The sequence below is a fragment of the Pleurodeles waltl genome, chromosome 7, assembly GCF_031143425.1.
Source record: "Pleurodeles waltl isolate 20211129_DDA chromosome 7, aPleWal1.hap1.20221129, whole genome shotgun sequence".
In the NCBI taxonomy this organism is placed as follows: Eukaryota; Metazoa; Chordata; class Amphibia; order Caudata; family Salamandridae; genus Pleurodeles; species Pleurodeles waltl.
In genome coordinates, this window is record NC_090446.1 from 822,930,186 (window position 1) to 822,946,142 (window position 15,957).

Genomic DNA, 15,957 nt, shown 5'->3' on the forward strand with positions numbered 1-15,957 from the left:
TTAGAAGTAGAGGGTGAAAGTGTCTGGGCAGGGACACCAGTAGAGAGAGCGTACCCCACAGACAGGGAGTCCCTTACTGTGTCCAGTACCAAGAGCAGTGTTACCCCCTTACCCTGTTCCCTGAGGAGCTCAAGGATAGACAGACTGAGAGCGACCTGAGTTTGCAATTGGGCAGCTGGTTGTAGAGGAGAAAAGGCTAGAGGCTGAAAAAGTCTTAGCACAGGAGAGGATGACGGAGGCTGATAGGGCCTTCACTAGGGAAAAGCTTGATTTTGAGGAATGGAAACTGATCACTGAGCATAGTTTTGGAGTTCTGGATTCACCCACACTGCAGGTGAATTCCAGTGGTGGCAGCAAGATCTAGTGTGGAGGATTTTTGAAGAAATCGAGATAGATGGGGGAAGTATAACACAGCAAGCAATTGTACAGTCTGATTGTCAGGGAGGACATGCTCCATTGTTGTTTTTCAGGGCTACACCAACACCTGTTGAAGAGTAAGTTCTCTGAACCCAGAAATCTTGCAAATGAGGCAGACCTCTCTGTGAAATTCAGAGGGTGTAGTAAGGCACTTGGGAGTGACTCTAAAGGGGGTGGCTCAGGTTCCCCGCAACCAAGGACAGGGGAGGTTTAGAGTAGCCCAGACAGGTCCCCTTGTAGTGTGGTGGGTTCAGGGCCCCATGTACCTTCTCAGAGGAGGGGTGGGGAGAGACATCCCAGGGGGCCTCTAGAAGCCTAGTGAGTACCCAGAGGGTGCCCTAGGAAGGGGATCTAGTGTGTAACTGGAGATCATCCACTGGGGGGGGGCAGATAGTGTTAGGAGCACTTGGGTGGTGACTGACAGAAGCATCTAACCGCTTCTGGTGTCTGGTAGTAACACTCAACAAAGAGGGTGTGGAAGTCCAGATAGAGGGGTAGCGAAGGAAGAACTTGCCCCTAACCCCTGTCTAGACTAAGGGTACAGAACCTGGGTTGGAGGGTCAGGTTGAGGGCATCACCCCTGCCCTGGGGAAAGGGCAGCTGTCACCAGCGTCCCTATCATTTTTTCTTCTGGTAGTACCATTCCTGGTGGGAGGGTACGGAACTATAGAAGGAGGGACAGGGGGATGAGAGGCTCTCCCCTGAACCCAGTTCAACCCAGGGGTACAGACCCTGGCCTGTAAACCAGTTCCGGGGTAGCTCCCCATAACTGGTGGGAGAGCTGAGCAGGATGGCTGATCCAAGTACCCTGACAGTTCTGGATTCCGGGGTTGCAACTTCCAAAAGGTACAGACCCTAGGCTGGAAAGGAGCCGTCTCAGAAGACCCCTGCAGTGGTGGGCAGTTGAGTGGAGAAAGGATGCAATCCGCCTGGGGCTACCGCCCCCCACTCTGAGAAACCACAGAGGCCCCTGGATGGCCTAGAGCCTGGATTTTGGCACTGATAGCCATCAGTGGCCTGTGTAGGTTGCTTTCCTGGTTGACAGAGTTCTCCTTAGGGTGGGAGCAAAAGACATATCCGTGGGGTGTCATGGACCACATCACCTTGTTTGCCATGGTGGTACTGTCTGTCTACTGAGGTGCATCTGTGAGCAAGTTAAAGTTAGGTGCTTCACGGATGGGGTCCACAGGTGAGGAGAAGAGTTCCCCATGGGTTAGTGTAGTAGGTTCTGAGAATATGGGCATAGGGATTCAACTCGGTACAGAGTGGCGAAGAACTGGCAAGTGTTGCTTCTTGAGTTGTGAGCCATTGCCCACATTCTTTCACCCCAAGCAGGGAAGCTTGTCAAGGTATTGATTGTTCTACCCTGGCTTTCGGCTTGAGGAGGTTATGTTGAAAATAGCCCTTTCTGCAGGGTTATACCCAAAGTTTTTTCCTTTATCCTCCTATTTTTATGACCCTATTTATGTTGGTTTTAGGACTCTGGGCACGTTACCACTGGTAAATAGTGCTAAAGTGCATGTTCTAAAACTTGGTATGGTTGATTTACACATGTTTGATTACTTTAATTTGCCTGTAAGTTCCTTGTAAAGTGGTCTACCATATACCCAGGGCCTGTAAATTAAATGCTACCAGTGGGTCTGCACTGCAGATTGTGCCACCCACAGAAGTATTTATTGTGTATTTATTGTGTCATTGGTGTGTGTGTTGTGCAAATGCTTTACACACGACCTTTGAGGATAAGCCTGATTGCTCTGTGCCAAGCTACCAGAGGGTCAGCACAGGTTATCTTTGGTGTGTAACTGACTTGCCCTGACTAGAGTAGTGAGTTTTGCCTGGCTGAGGTGCATACCCTAGCCAACTACAAACCCCATTTCTAACACCCCACGTTCACCAGTCGCCCACTTCATACAGGCTACTATTCTGTTGGTGTTTACTGGTCATAATGACTGTGGTTTGACTAAGTTACATATAAAGTGACCTTTCAAACTGCACAACAGTTCCTAAAACTGAATCCTGTATGTGGTTTATGAATTTGGTGGAGTTTAAAACACCAGGGTGACAAACCGACCCTCTATTGCTGCACCAATTTTCAAGCTGTCACACAAGCCTGGAAGTAACAGCAAGTTACCTTTCGCCTGGTGCCACTAGATTCTGTCTAATTTCCCAGCTGCTGGATGTTGCATGAGTGGAGTACCTGGAACAGGGAAAGGATATCACATGGCATTGTGGCAGTCTTTGTGCTTTTTCAAATGACAGAATACGAAATGATTTCCTGTAGGCTGATGTGCAAGGACCTATACTGGCATCCAGGGGCATAGTGAACCTCCCTCATTAGAAGCTGTACCGGGGTGAGGGTTTTATGGGTCTCTTATCTGCAACTTGGCAAATTAGAGATAACTAACAGGAAGAGAGAAAGGTCGGTTGCTAGAAAAGAGAGACAAAGATGGACTAGTGGATGCATTTGTGGTAGAAAGATGGATGGATGAGTGGGTGAAAGTATGGGTGGATGAAAGGATGGATGAGTGGATGAGGGTATGGATGAGTGGGTAAAATGATTGATGGGTGAGTGCAAGGTTGGGTGTGAAAACATAGCTGGATTAATTGGTGAAAGGATCAATGGGTGTGTGAAAGGATAGATGGATGAGAAGACAATTGAATGAGTGGGTGAAAAGATGTGTGGAGGAGTGGGTGAAAGGAAGGGTGACAGGATGAGTGGATGCTTTAGTGAAAGAATGTGTAGATGGGTGGATGAAAGGATGGCAGAGGAAATGGAAATCTGACAGGGATGGATTTATCGATGGAATAAATGGCAGACTATATGGAACCTGAGAGGATGGATGGGTGGGTGAAAGCATTGCAGAGTAAATAAATATCAGAGAGGTTGGATGGATGGGTGGATGAGTGAAGGGATGGCAGAGTGAATCGAAATCTGAGAGGGTGGGTGGATGGAAGGCAAAGTAAATGGGAATCTGAGATGATGGATGATTGGATGGATGGACAAAATAAATAATTGATGGGTGAAATCCTTTATTGATGGATGGGGAAGTCAAATGATGGTTGTATGGGTGTATGGTTGTATGGAGGGATACATGTGTCGATGATGGATGTGTGAACATGTTTGAACAGATGGATGGATGTAATGGCCAATGGCTGGATGGACTGGTGAAAGAGTCAATGATGGATGAAGGAATGAATGGGTGACAGAATTTGGATATCAGTAGGAAGATGACATGTGAGATCTTGATATAAATGCTTGGATGGAAGCAACAAGGGAACTCTTCTATGGAAGTTCAGGCTCACTGGCATCGCATGCTTGGTGCCATTAGAACTTTAGTTCAAAGTGGGGAGTATTTTAATGTTATGGCTACTCCCTTGCTTGCAACATGTAACCTATGTCAGGCGGTTCCTAGTTCCTCACTGGTGCAATTTAAGTTATGCTCAGTCACTTGGCTTCACACTTATTGCCCATTTTTCCTCAAATGGTACTATATTTTAATTAATAGACTTCTGCTTGCTGGTGACTCATCTGGTCTCACACAATATGCACACTCATATGTACCATTGTTGTTATTTCCTATACCTTCACTCTAAAGCAGCTGACCTTTTACTGCTGGGTTCCTGGCTACTTTTTCGTTTTCTGACCAATTTATGATGGTTATACCGATTGAGCCATAAAGACGTCCTGCTAGCACAGACGAAATCTCTTCTCTTGTCTACAGAAAAAGAACGATCTCCATAATGCTTTTACTCAATTCAATAATTCACTATAAATTCACTATCATTAACATTTCTGACCAATACGTTCAGAGGCCAATAGCACTATCTATTATCTGGCTTCGATACTTGGTAACTGAGCACAGTATGATTAGCCATGAGCTTGATTTACTTGCTGTGTTGCTATTAATTGTAGGAGCAATTTTTATAGGACATAGCTCACTCTATAGCTGTGGATAGGAGAAGGAACTATTTAGTCAAAAACCCTAATTATGTTACACACAGGTTTTTTAAAAAACATAATGACTAAACGTATCCTTTTGAGTGTGGATCAATTGTGGCCTCAACACATTTCTTCGTAAAGTGTAAAATGTAATGAATTTTCCGAAATAAAATTTTCCAAACGTATGATTTCCAGGTTTGTGATGGTTGCGCTATTTTGTGCTAGTGTTTTGTGAACTAAAGCTGGATACTAGGTGCAGCAATCGAATATAGGATGGACCTGTTTCTAATTGTCACTTATAAACTCGGTCAATGATGGTGCTAGGGTTCCTGTCCTACACATGAGGGGCAATTCCTACTAAAACCCTCATCACAAGTTTGCTGGTATTCGTATTGGGAAACACTGTAGTTTAATTTAAGGATGCAATATTTTCTAGATGAAGTAATGCCTCATGACATAGAGTTTTATTCTTTGCAATGAGAGGTATCTATAGACGTTTGTGCTCCGGTCTTTTTGTTTTTTTACCCATTCCCAGCATTTTTCCTTACAAACATTTTTCAAGGTTATCTCTACTGAAATGTATCCTAGAAAAATCTCTGCGTTTCTGACATTCTCTTAAAACCTGTCACACCAGTTTAATAGCTAGCTCCTGGATACCTCTCAATTGGGTCTTTCAACAAACTAAGGGGCTTATTTACAAGCCCTCTGGCGCAGTGTGACGCAGCACAGCCCTGAGCCACCGGGAAAGGGCTGAAATGTGCCGTATCTACAAGGTATGGTGCATTTTTGTCCGCTGCCCCTCCACTGGTGCACAAATTGCTGCCTAGCGTAAACACAGGCACCCTTGCACCATGGTACACGGACGCCTACATTGTGGGGATGATTATTTTTCTGCAGGAAGGGACACTGTCCTGCGCACAAAGAGTCAAGAGAGGTGTTTTTCTCTTTCCATGTGTGCGGCAGAATGAAGCACATATAGAAAGAGGAAAAAACAGGGAGAAATAAAGATATTTCTCCCCATTACGTCACTTCTACGCCATCTCAGGGGTGATGTAGGAATCTGATGCATACCCAGACTTGTAAATCTGGGAATGCATCCGATTCCTTAGCATTCTATGGGTGTTGCATAGGAACACCCATAGCAACACCCATGGAACGCTCCTTTTAGACAGTTTTATGCGTAAAAGTGGCCCATACTTACAAGGCCATGAAAAGCCACAAAAGGTGGCTTTGTGTGGCCTTGTAAGTATGGGATGGCACACGGCATCACCAAAGCATCAAAAGAAATGACACTCCGGTGGCACAGTGTGCTGATAGGGCTTCACAAATTAGGCCTTTGGGGGCTTATTTACAAGCCCCTTGCGCCACCAGAGCATAACGTTTAGCAACACTCGGGTGGCAAAATGACCTGTGCCATATTTATTAGGCAGTTTTAAGCCACTTTTGTGGCTTAACACTGCCTTGTAAATATGGCCCCTTTATATACACCACTTAGCATGAAAGGGGCGTGCAATGGGTGTTGCTGTGGGCATTCCACCACAACACCTTTTGCATTTTGACGCTGCCCCAGATTTACGAGAAATCGTAAGCCTGAGGCAACACCAAAAACTAAAAAACACCTGATGGGTGGTGTTAGCATGCTGCAATGAGACAAATATTTGTATTTCTCGTTGTTTTTGCTTTTCTAAGTGTGCTGCATTCTGCAGCACATATAGAAAGAGCAAAACACCATCAATGACTGTTTATGTGCAGGAAGGTATCAATCCCTGCACATCAACAATCATTAAGTAATAACGATTTGCTACTTTTTTACATAGATGGAACAAATCACCATTATTGACCATGCTTGCACTATGATGCAAGAGTGCCTGTGTTGGTGCTAGGCAGCTAATTTTAGCGCCAGGGGAAACACAAGAGTGTGCTATTTTTTTTAAATACGGCACATACCTACGTTTTTGAAGTGATGCAGCACCGCACTGCTAATTGTGGGGCAGCACCATGCTTTGCTACTTTCTTCTAAATGAGGCCCTAAGAATAATAATGCAATCCTGAGTGAGGGTCTTACTGTTTCAACTATGCAGTCCCCCGAACCTCAGGTTGTGAAGAGACCAACAAAAAATCACATAACAAAATAAAAAATAAACAAAGTCAAACTAGTCATAAAACAGCTAAATACACAGATACAACCCTTGAAATAAAAAGGAATGAACTACTAAACTTCTACAAAATGAAGTTAGATATTAAAAGAAGCAATGAACATTATAGTTGAATGTACGTCTAGTGGCGATTGAAAACATTTCATTTTGAGCCTATGTCAAGACACAAAGACACAAATACTAAGGGAGAATTTGGTGCAGGGCAGTGCAGCAGGTCATCTTGCTGTGCTGCCCTGTGTCAAAAGGAAGGGGCAGAAATGTACAGTATCTATGCGATATGACACATTTCTGTCCATTCCCACTGCACTGGTGCCATTTTAGTTGCCTAGAGCTAACTTAGGGACCCTTGCAATCTGGTTGTCAGGATTCTTCACGGTGGGATTCTTCTTCTTTCTTTGTTTTCTGCATTCTACAGCACACATAGAAAGAGGAAAAAATGAGGATAAATTAAGATATATCTCCTTGTTACGCCTCCCCTAGAGAGGCAAAGGTTTTTGGTGCATCCCCAAGTATACAGGCTCTTGTAAATCTGGGGATGTGTCAAAATCCATGGGTGCTGTGTGGGAAAACCCACTGTAGTGCCCATGGAGCACCTCCCAGGTGCAGAGTAAGGCAACATAGCAATTTGAGCTGTCTTGTTTACTCCATGAGGCATATTTACAAGAAGGGATACAACGCTATGCATCAAAATGGCTTGCGCTTCGGTGCAACAGTTTCTTATGCCATGGATGAGTCATATTTATAATATGGTGTATCATTGCACAAGGTCCCAGGCTGCATCAAAAGAAATTCCACATCCGTGGGAAGAAGGTTGCAAAGAAAATTTGCACATGTGCTGTAAGTGACGCACGGCTGATTCGTGGCACATAAAGCAAGGCAAATCAGTGTGTCACTTTTGAGTGCATGATGCATCAGAAATCCTTCAACATTTCAAAAACAAATAATCTCCATTCGCAGAAAGGAAACATGGAGCAGGCAGCAGCAGCTAGGGTAACAACACCAACAATCACAGCATCAGCTAGGATGTCAAAACAGAGTCCCAGGCAAGGAGGAAGAGGAAGATGAAGCGCTAGTAACAGAGGTGACAAAGCATGAATATCAACATTTTGACACCTCAAAATTGCCATTAACAAAGAAAGAAGCCATATGGAAGTACATAGTGGATGAAATGAACAGTGTAGGGCAAGTCAAGATGACAGTGACGAATTGCAAGAAGCGATGGCACGCCTACAAGTGCAGGGCCAAGGAGAAGCTAGCCATCAACTTGAAGGTAGACATATGCACTAGAGGAGGAGGACCTGAAGTCCAGGAGGATCTGACATCCTTAGAGAAGCAGGTGACATCAGTCATCCCAGTCAAGTTTGTGTCAAGAGTGGAAGTACATGACAGTGGAGACTATGAGGACCAACAAAATACACAGGGTAAGTAGCAGCAAGGGACAACTGCACCAAATATGTTAGATTCTGCAGCACAGTTTGCTGCCTTTCTGGGCTTCACTGCACTGAGTGAAAGGAAACAGAATGGAAATGGCCAGTTTTCCTGTTACACATCATAGAAATGTAACTTAAGGAAAACACATGCATGTTAAACAGCCCAGACCACAGCCGTAATGTGTGTTCAGTCCATGTGTGATGAGCTACACCAGTCCAGCTTCACTCTTGGGTCTTTGTATTTTTTGGGCAATATATAACATCAGTGTTCATTATTATAAGTCACACAATACCAAGCAAAGTATTGGACTAGAACACTACATTATGGCAGGACACAGGGTCCATGACCATCTTATTTTTTTTTAAATATATTTTTATTGTTTTATCTGCCAAGTGGCCACATTGAAGTAGAATACAAACTATTACATTATGTTTCAGCGTGCATTACACATATAATTATTACGTATGAGCAAAACGCAAATCTCGTATGCGTGTAACAATGCCCGGATAGGGCTCCGCAAGTTGCACGTTCACGTACGAGTTGTATTAAACATGTGCGAAATTGTTCAAGAGACAAGAAGCATAGAGAAAAGAAAGTAAGATAGACGCTGAGTTGGCTCTGGTAGACACGCAACGGTGGGGGAGAAGGAGGGGACCGACAGTGGAGGAGAGGAAGGGCCCAGGAGGGTGAGGAACTAGTCTCAGGGATGGTCAGGAGGCAATCCACATGAGGCATGCATGACATTTGCGCGAACCTCCACGCGTTACGACTCATCAGCACACAGCCAGGCCACCCCACGACCACAGGGGACCAGCCCACCACTGGCCGTGGAGCGCTATGCATGAGGGACGGGACGCAGCAGGAGGGAACCAGAGGGGTCCAAGGTCTCCCAGCCCTAGTACCCCCCAGCGCACCACAAGGCTCCCGTAATGCGCCCAGGGGGAAGCGCAGAAGACGTCGCAATTTTATACTGGTTCATTTACTTTATTATTATTATTTTTTTATTTATTATTTATTATTATTTATTTATTTTTTTCTTTATATTATTCCTTTTTCTTCCCCCCTCCCTCTCACCCGCATGCCCGAATGCCCCACATATTAATGTTACACTGTGGCCACTGCGATGATGTCAAATCTCTCCTATCATTTGTTCAGGGAGGACGCACATCGTCTTTTTTTTCTACAGCTGTCAAAAATGAGTTCCAAACCTCCAGGCCTTTAACTAGTATACCCCTATCCAGTAGATTCTGCAATGTCTGTGTTTCTGCTTTGGTCCATCGTATTACCTCTTCATGCCACTGGGCCACCCTGGGGGCACCGGGGGATTTCCACTTCATGGCGATCAGGCGTCTATACAGCACCAGTGCCAAGGCAATGCATTTATATGTGCATTTGCGTTTCTTGGGGTGAGGTGTTATGCCCAGTAGGCACACCTCAGGAGTAGGGGATAATGTAGTGTTTGTCCATTCCGCTAGCAACGTTGTTATCTCTATCCATGTGTTCCGGATCGGGAGGCATTCCCATGTCATGTGGTAGAATGTGGCCTCTTCTGTGTCGCATCTGGGGCATGTTTGCGGTGACCGGGGAAACATACGTGTTATGCGGTGAGGTGATAGATAAGTCTGATGCACATAATTAAACTGTGTGTATCGGAAGCGCGGGTTGCGTGAAACCTCGCGAGTCATTTTCATCGCTTGTTCCCATGAGTTAAGGGATAGTGCTTCCGGTAGCACACAGTCCCATTTGTTTTTTGCCTGATCCTGTTTGTGTTCAGCCTGGGCGGCGATGATATTATATATATTTGAGATGCTTGATGGGGTGTTTATGCTTCCCAGCAGTTCGTGCAGCAGATGGGAGGTATCCGGTTCCAAGCTGCCTTTACTCCAGCACTCTCTCACTACCTGCCGAACTGCACCGTAAGATATGAAACCCCCCCGGCCGAGGGCAAACCTATCGGCCAACGCTTCATAGGTTTGAAGTTGCCCGTCTTGGTAGATGTCACCTAGTGTAAGTATGCCCCTGCTACCCCATGTATTCAGGCCCACTTTGGCTGCTATTTTTGCTAATGTTGGTTGGGCCAGCAGTGGGATCCTCGGTGAGTACTGCGGGACTTTTGCGTTTTGCAACGCGTATCGGCCCCAGGCCCAGTGTGCAGTGTGTAGCAGCACACTGCTAGTATTCACTGGATCAGTACGATTCATGAGGTATTGCATTATCTCCGTGCCTTCAAGATCCTGCAACACCCTCTGAGTTTCGGGCCCGGTTGGGTTACCAACCCATGTGGATATCCATTGTAGTTGGGCAGCTGCGTAGTACGCTTCAAATCTGGGGGCGCCCAGTCCCCCCAACCTAAGCGGTAGGAGGACCTTTGTTAATGCAACGCGTCTGCGGCCATTGCCCCATATTAAGTCCGTTAGTAAGGTATTCAGTAGTTTAAAGAAGGTGCACGAAAGTATTAAGGGTAGCGCCATAAAATAATAGAGTAGTCGGGGTAACACTATCATCTTTGCGATAGCTACTCTGCCCATAGGAGACAGTGGGAGTGAGCACCAGAAGGGCAGGGAGCCCCTCATTGATCAGACCACTTGGCCGAGGTTACCATCCCTGAGATCTAGACTGTCATGGTATATGTTTACCCCTAAATATTTAAATGTTGTATAGCACCATTTCAAGCCTCCCGGACCCGTCGGTGTTCTCAGTGCCTCAGGGACCGGGCGCATAGGGAATATGCAGGATTTTGTCCAATTCACTGTTAATCCGGCAACCGAGCTAAATTTTCCCAGGAGCTCCAGCAGACCCGGCAGGGCTCTCACGTGATCTCGTAGGAAGATCAGCGCATCATCCGCATATAAGGATACTATCTGGTGCTTCTGGCCATCCAAGACACCCCACGTGGGGGCCATTATGCGAAGGCAGGCGGCCAGAGGCTCAATGGCTAATGCAAATAATAGTGGTGAAAGCGGGCATCCCTGTCTGGTGCCCCTACCAATGTTGAATTTTTTTCGGAGACCGTATCACCCGTCTTAACCCTAGCCATTGGGTCAGTGTATAATGTTCTCACTCAACCAATGTACACTTGCCCGAACCCCATCCGCATGAGTGTTTCTGTTAAGAAAGGCCAACCCAGCGTATCAAATGCTTTTTCTATGTCCAATGATACTGCCACCTGGTGTCTGCCCTCTACTGGGGAGTTTCTCATTTAACGCAGTAAATTCCTGATATTGCTGAATGTGTTGCGGCCAGGAATGAAGCCTGCCTGATCCTGGTGTACCAACTCTGACACATAGGGAAGCAGGCGGTTAGCTAGTATTTTTCCGAGTAATTTGCAATCGGTGTTTAGTAGTGATAATGGCCTGTATGAGCGAACATCTAAGGGATCACGGCCTGCCTTTGGTAAAACTGCTATCAAAGCCTCACGGCATGTCTCAGGGAGCTAGCCCCGTTCCAGCGCTTCCTTTAGCATTGCTAGATATGGGGCTAGAATCTGAGATTGGAACGTGCTGTAGTATTCTGTGGGAATGCCATCGCTGCCGGGTGCTTTGCCATGTGTCAACTGTAGCAGCGCATGTTGGATTTCAGCTATCTCAATCGGGCTGTCCAGTTCTATAGTTTGAGCAGCTGTTAGGCTGCTTAGAGTTATATCGCTGAAGAATTCTTCTAAATGGGTCTTAGTGGGTGGAGGCCGTGCCTGGTACAACAAGCTATAATACTCTTTGAAGGCATTATTTATCTCAACCTGAGTATTGACTATACGACCTGTCTCCAGGCGGATAGCGCCTATAGGGGCGTTCCGGTGTTCACTCTTTATGAGCCACGCTAATAGTTTACCGGATCTGTCACCCTCCGCATGCGTGCAGGCCATATGATGTTGATAGTCGAAGTGTCCGAGGCGACTGTCTGTCTCGAACCATTTAGTGCGCAAGTTAGTGAGCTTAGTCACTGTTGTGGCATCTTTAGTAAACTCGCCCTCAGCTATTTGAATTTCTTGTTCCAATGCTCGGAGTTCACGCATTAGCGTTTGCCGGACTCCCACTGTGGTTGATATGCATGCCCCTCTTATGACTGTCTTATATGCATCCCATTCGATGGCTCTTGAGGTGGCCGTCCCTTCATTCGATGTGAAATATGCTGAGATGTGTGTAGCAATGTCCTTCCTAAAAGGGGGGTCTTGTAATAATTGCGTTTGCAGTCGCCAGGTGGGAATGCATGAGCGGGGCCTTCCCCAAATTATTTGTACTATGAGTGGGCAGTGGTCTGAGATTACCCTAGCGGAGTACTCCGCTCTTTTTATTTTATGCGTTATATTCTGTGAGGTGAGGATGAGGTCTATACGGGTATGTAATAAGTGTACTGGGGAATAATAGGAGTACACATTTTCGTGTGGATGCATGTGTCTCCATATGTCGATCAGTCGACGTTCTTCCATCCATGCGCCCAGCATTTGGGAGTTTTTCATTATTGGAGCGGCCACTAGCGGGGGATGTGATCTATCCTTATCTATATGTGGGACACAGTTCATGTCCCCCCCCCATATGCATGATGACGTTAGATCATTGGTTAATTGAGAGGTCTTGGTTTGTAAGAATTCACCTTGCGTGATGTTCGGTACATATAGTCCATTTATCACAAGTTCCTCCCCATCCAGTAAGCCCCTTAGCTGTATAAACCTGCCCTCCTTATCTTTTGTGCAGTGTTGTACTGTATAAGGGACACCTGGCGCTATCCAAACCAGCACCCCTCTGGCGAAGGAGGAATCGCCAGCGCTATATATTGAGCCCAACCAGCACTTTTCTAGCCGAGCAGCCTCTGTGGGTGTAATGTGTGTTTCCTGTAGTATTGCTATATGTATGTGGTGGCGTTTTAGGTACGCATGTATTCTATGACGTTTGCTAGTCCCGGCCATGCCCTTCACATTCCAAGTTATGAGGTTATAACTAGGTGTCTTATTCATTGTGTTATGGTTAGGCGCAGGGAGCTATCTGATCTGTACCCATCACGCCCACCCCTTCCCACTTCCCCGGCCCCGCCCCAGGCACCCCCCCCGGCTCCCAGCCCCCCCCACCCCAGCCCCCCAGCATCAGTGAGAGAGGAGTAAGCCCATAGTGGGCTAAAGATAGAAAAGAAAGAGATAGATATAACAACCAAAAGGATATTACGGACTGCATACGTCCGTTAAATAAAGTGGCACAACCGGTGCCTAAGATGGCTTCCAAAGAAGACAGTTCCATTCGGATACCGTTCAGGTGTGGGGGGTCGTGGATCACTTGATGTCTAGCCCTTGGGTGGCCCACCTGCAGGATATTTCACTCTTCTGCAGACCCATTCGCCTTTGTACAATTTACGAGGATTCAGTTGTAGTTACTCATATTAATAGCTGCTATTCGCCGTGGATCTCGGGGCGAGGGTCCCGATGTTGGTGTCATGCAGCACCTTAGTTGCTGACGCCGACGGCGAGGGGCCACGAATGGCAACTCCACCCCTTTAAAGTTCGTCTGCCAATCGTGGCGTGAGGTCCGGGCCCACCCGCAACGGGGAGGGGTATGGGCTTGTATCTCCCCCATGTGAGGCAGTGTCATTGGTGTCCGTTTCACTCCTTGAATCCAGCATCCCACGGGCGAATGAATTTATGTCTTTTAATATTTGCGCACGGTCCAATGCCATTTGAATTTTGTGGGGCGGGCAGATGTTTTGGTGCTTTTTTTCTTTTTTCTGGAGTTAGCTATGGACCACTCACCAGAAACCGCGTCATCCCCGACTGGGTCGGCCAATCCCTTAGCATGTATCCAGGTCCATGCATCTTCAGGAGTGGGGAACATTAAGGTTTTCTCGTCCATAACGATGCGCAGTCATGCTGGAAACATGAGGGAGTAAGTGATGCCTTTCTCTCGTAGCAGCTGCTTGATCTTGCTGTACGCGATTCTCCTACTTTGTACCTCCATTGTGTAATCAGGGTAGGCTTTTTCCCCTTCTGTTCTCCATCATGATCTGGTAAGCCGTTCTGAAGTGTTGAAGGACCAAGTCTCTATCCCTATAATTCAAGAAACGAGCTATTAGTGGTCGGGGCGGTGCTCCCGGCCTAAGTGGCCTGCCCGGGATTCTGTGTGCTCTTTCAATCACCGGTGTTGTGGTGGTGTACTGCTCTTTAAGTGTGTTCCTCAACCAGGCCTCTAAGAACACCTCTGCCTTAGGAAGTTCGATTCTCTCAGGGATTCCGAGGAATCTGATATTATTCCGTCAGGAACGACCCTCAGCTTCCTCAGCCCTACGTTGTAGTTGAGTTATGTCTAGTTCCATTTTTTGCATTCTAGTTCTCATTTCTTCCACTACGGGCTGAATAGTTTTCAGTGACGTTTCAGTGTCGTGTACCCTACCAGTTAATTTGCGGTGGTCAGCTCGCAGCAATGAGACTTCCTGTACTGCAGCGTCTATTTTCCCCTCTAACGAGGATTTAGGGGCATATTTATACTCCGTTTGCGCCGAATTAGCGTCGTTTTTTTCGACGCAAATTCGGCGCAAAACTAACGCCATATTTATACTTTGGCGTTAGACGCGTCTAGCGCCAAAGTATGGGCAAATAGCGTCATTTTTTTCCGTGAACGCCTTCCTTGCGTTAATGAGATGCAAGGAAGGCGTTCCCGTCTAAAAAAATGACGTCTTTATACTCCCGGGCAAAAATCACGCCCGGGAGTTGGCGGGGCCGAAAACCCTGCATTTGCGCCACTTTTTAGTTAAGGCTCAAAATGAGCCCACAGCTGCCCTCCCATGCCCCCAGGGACCCCCCCTGCCACCCTTGCCCACCCCAGGAGGACACCCAAGGATGGAGGAACCCACCCCAGGGACATTCAGGTAAGTTCAGGTAAGTATACATTTTTTTTTTTAAATATTTTTTTTGTGGCATAGGGATGCCTGATTTGTGCCCCCCTACATGCCACAATGCCCAATGACCATGCCCAGGGGACATTGGGCAAGGGGGCATGACTCCTGTCTTTACTAAGACAGGAGTCATGTAAATGGCGTCTGGGCGTCGTTTAAAATGGCGCAAATCAGGTTAAGCTTCAGAATGGCGTTAGCCGGCGCAAAATATTTTGACGCTAAACTGCGTTAGCGCAGTTTACCGTCAAAAAGTATAAATACGGGCCTTAGTGTCCATTATTGCTTGCATAATTTTATCAAATTGAAGGGAGTGCGTGCGTAATGTTTCATTCAACTGTAGCTGTGTAAGCGATTGCGAGTCCCCATGGCAGGACGGTTGGGGAGGATCACCTTCTCCAGTGGACCCCGTCTTGGGGTGTTTTGGTTTGACCATGATTTCAGCGCTATTCTACAATAGTGTGTTACGCCAACTTTACCGGTCAGTTGTTTGCCGGGAGCGATCGCCCACGACTTCGAGCTTCCTTCAGCTCGTCCCTTAGTTCGCTTAGACTGTGAGTCAGGAGGGGGTTGCGTGTCCTTTTCTGATATTGGCGTCGGTTTAGATTCACCGTTTACCCACTCCGTCTTGTTGTTTTGGCCCCAGTTGGTATCTAACTGATCCACGCCAGGTGGCTCACACCGCTCTAGATAGTCCACAGATCCCGGATGGGCCAGATGCCATGTGTGGTACTCCTCGCCAGAGGGGGCAGCTCAATACCCAGTGCTCCCGAGGATTCCAGGTCAAAAGCAGTGTCAGTGCCAATATTGTCAACAGATGTCCGGTGATGGTCCACTTCTGGCCGCTCAGTGCAGCCCGGATGGGGCACTCGTTCCGCCAAGAACCACCGTCCTGTCTCCGACCTCTCCGCCAGTAGAGCCCAGATGCCCAGCTCAATGCCAGAATGCCGATGCGAACAGGGTGTGAAGCTTGCAGCGTGCGGGTAAGGCAGTTGGCGCGTCCGTTGAGATTTTCAGTGAGCGCCGTGGGACCACGGCGCTCGCGCTGGCCGAGGTTGAAAGCGTCGTCGAGGGCCAGGGGGCAACGCCGTGCATCTGCCCATGCAGGAAAGTCATGGGTGGAGTTTTCAGCCTTCACACTTC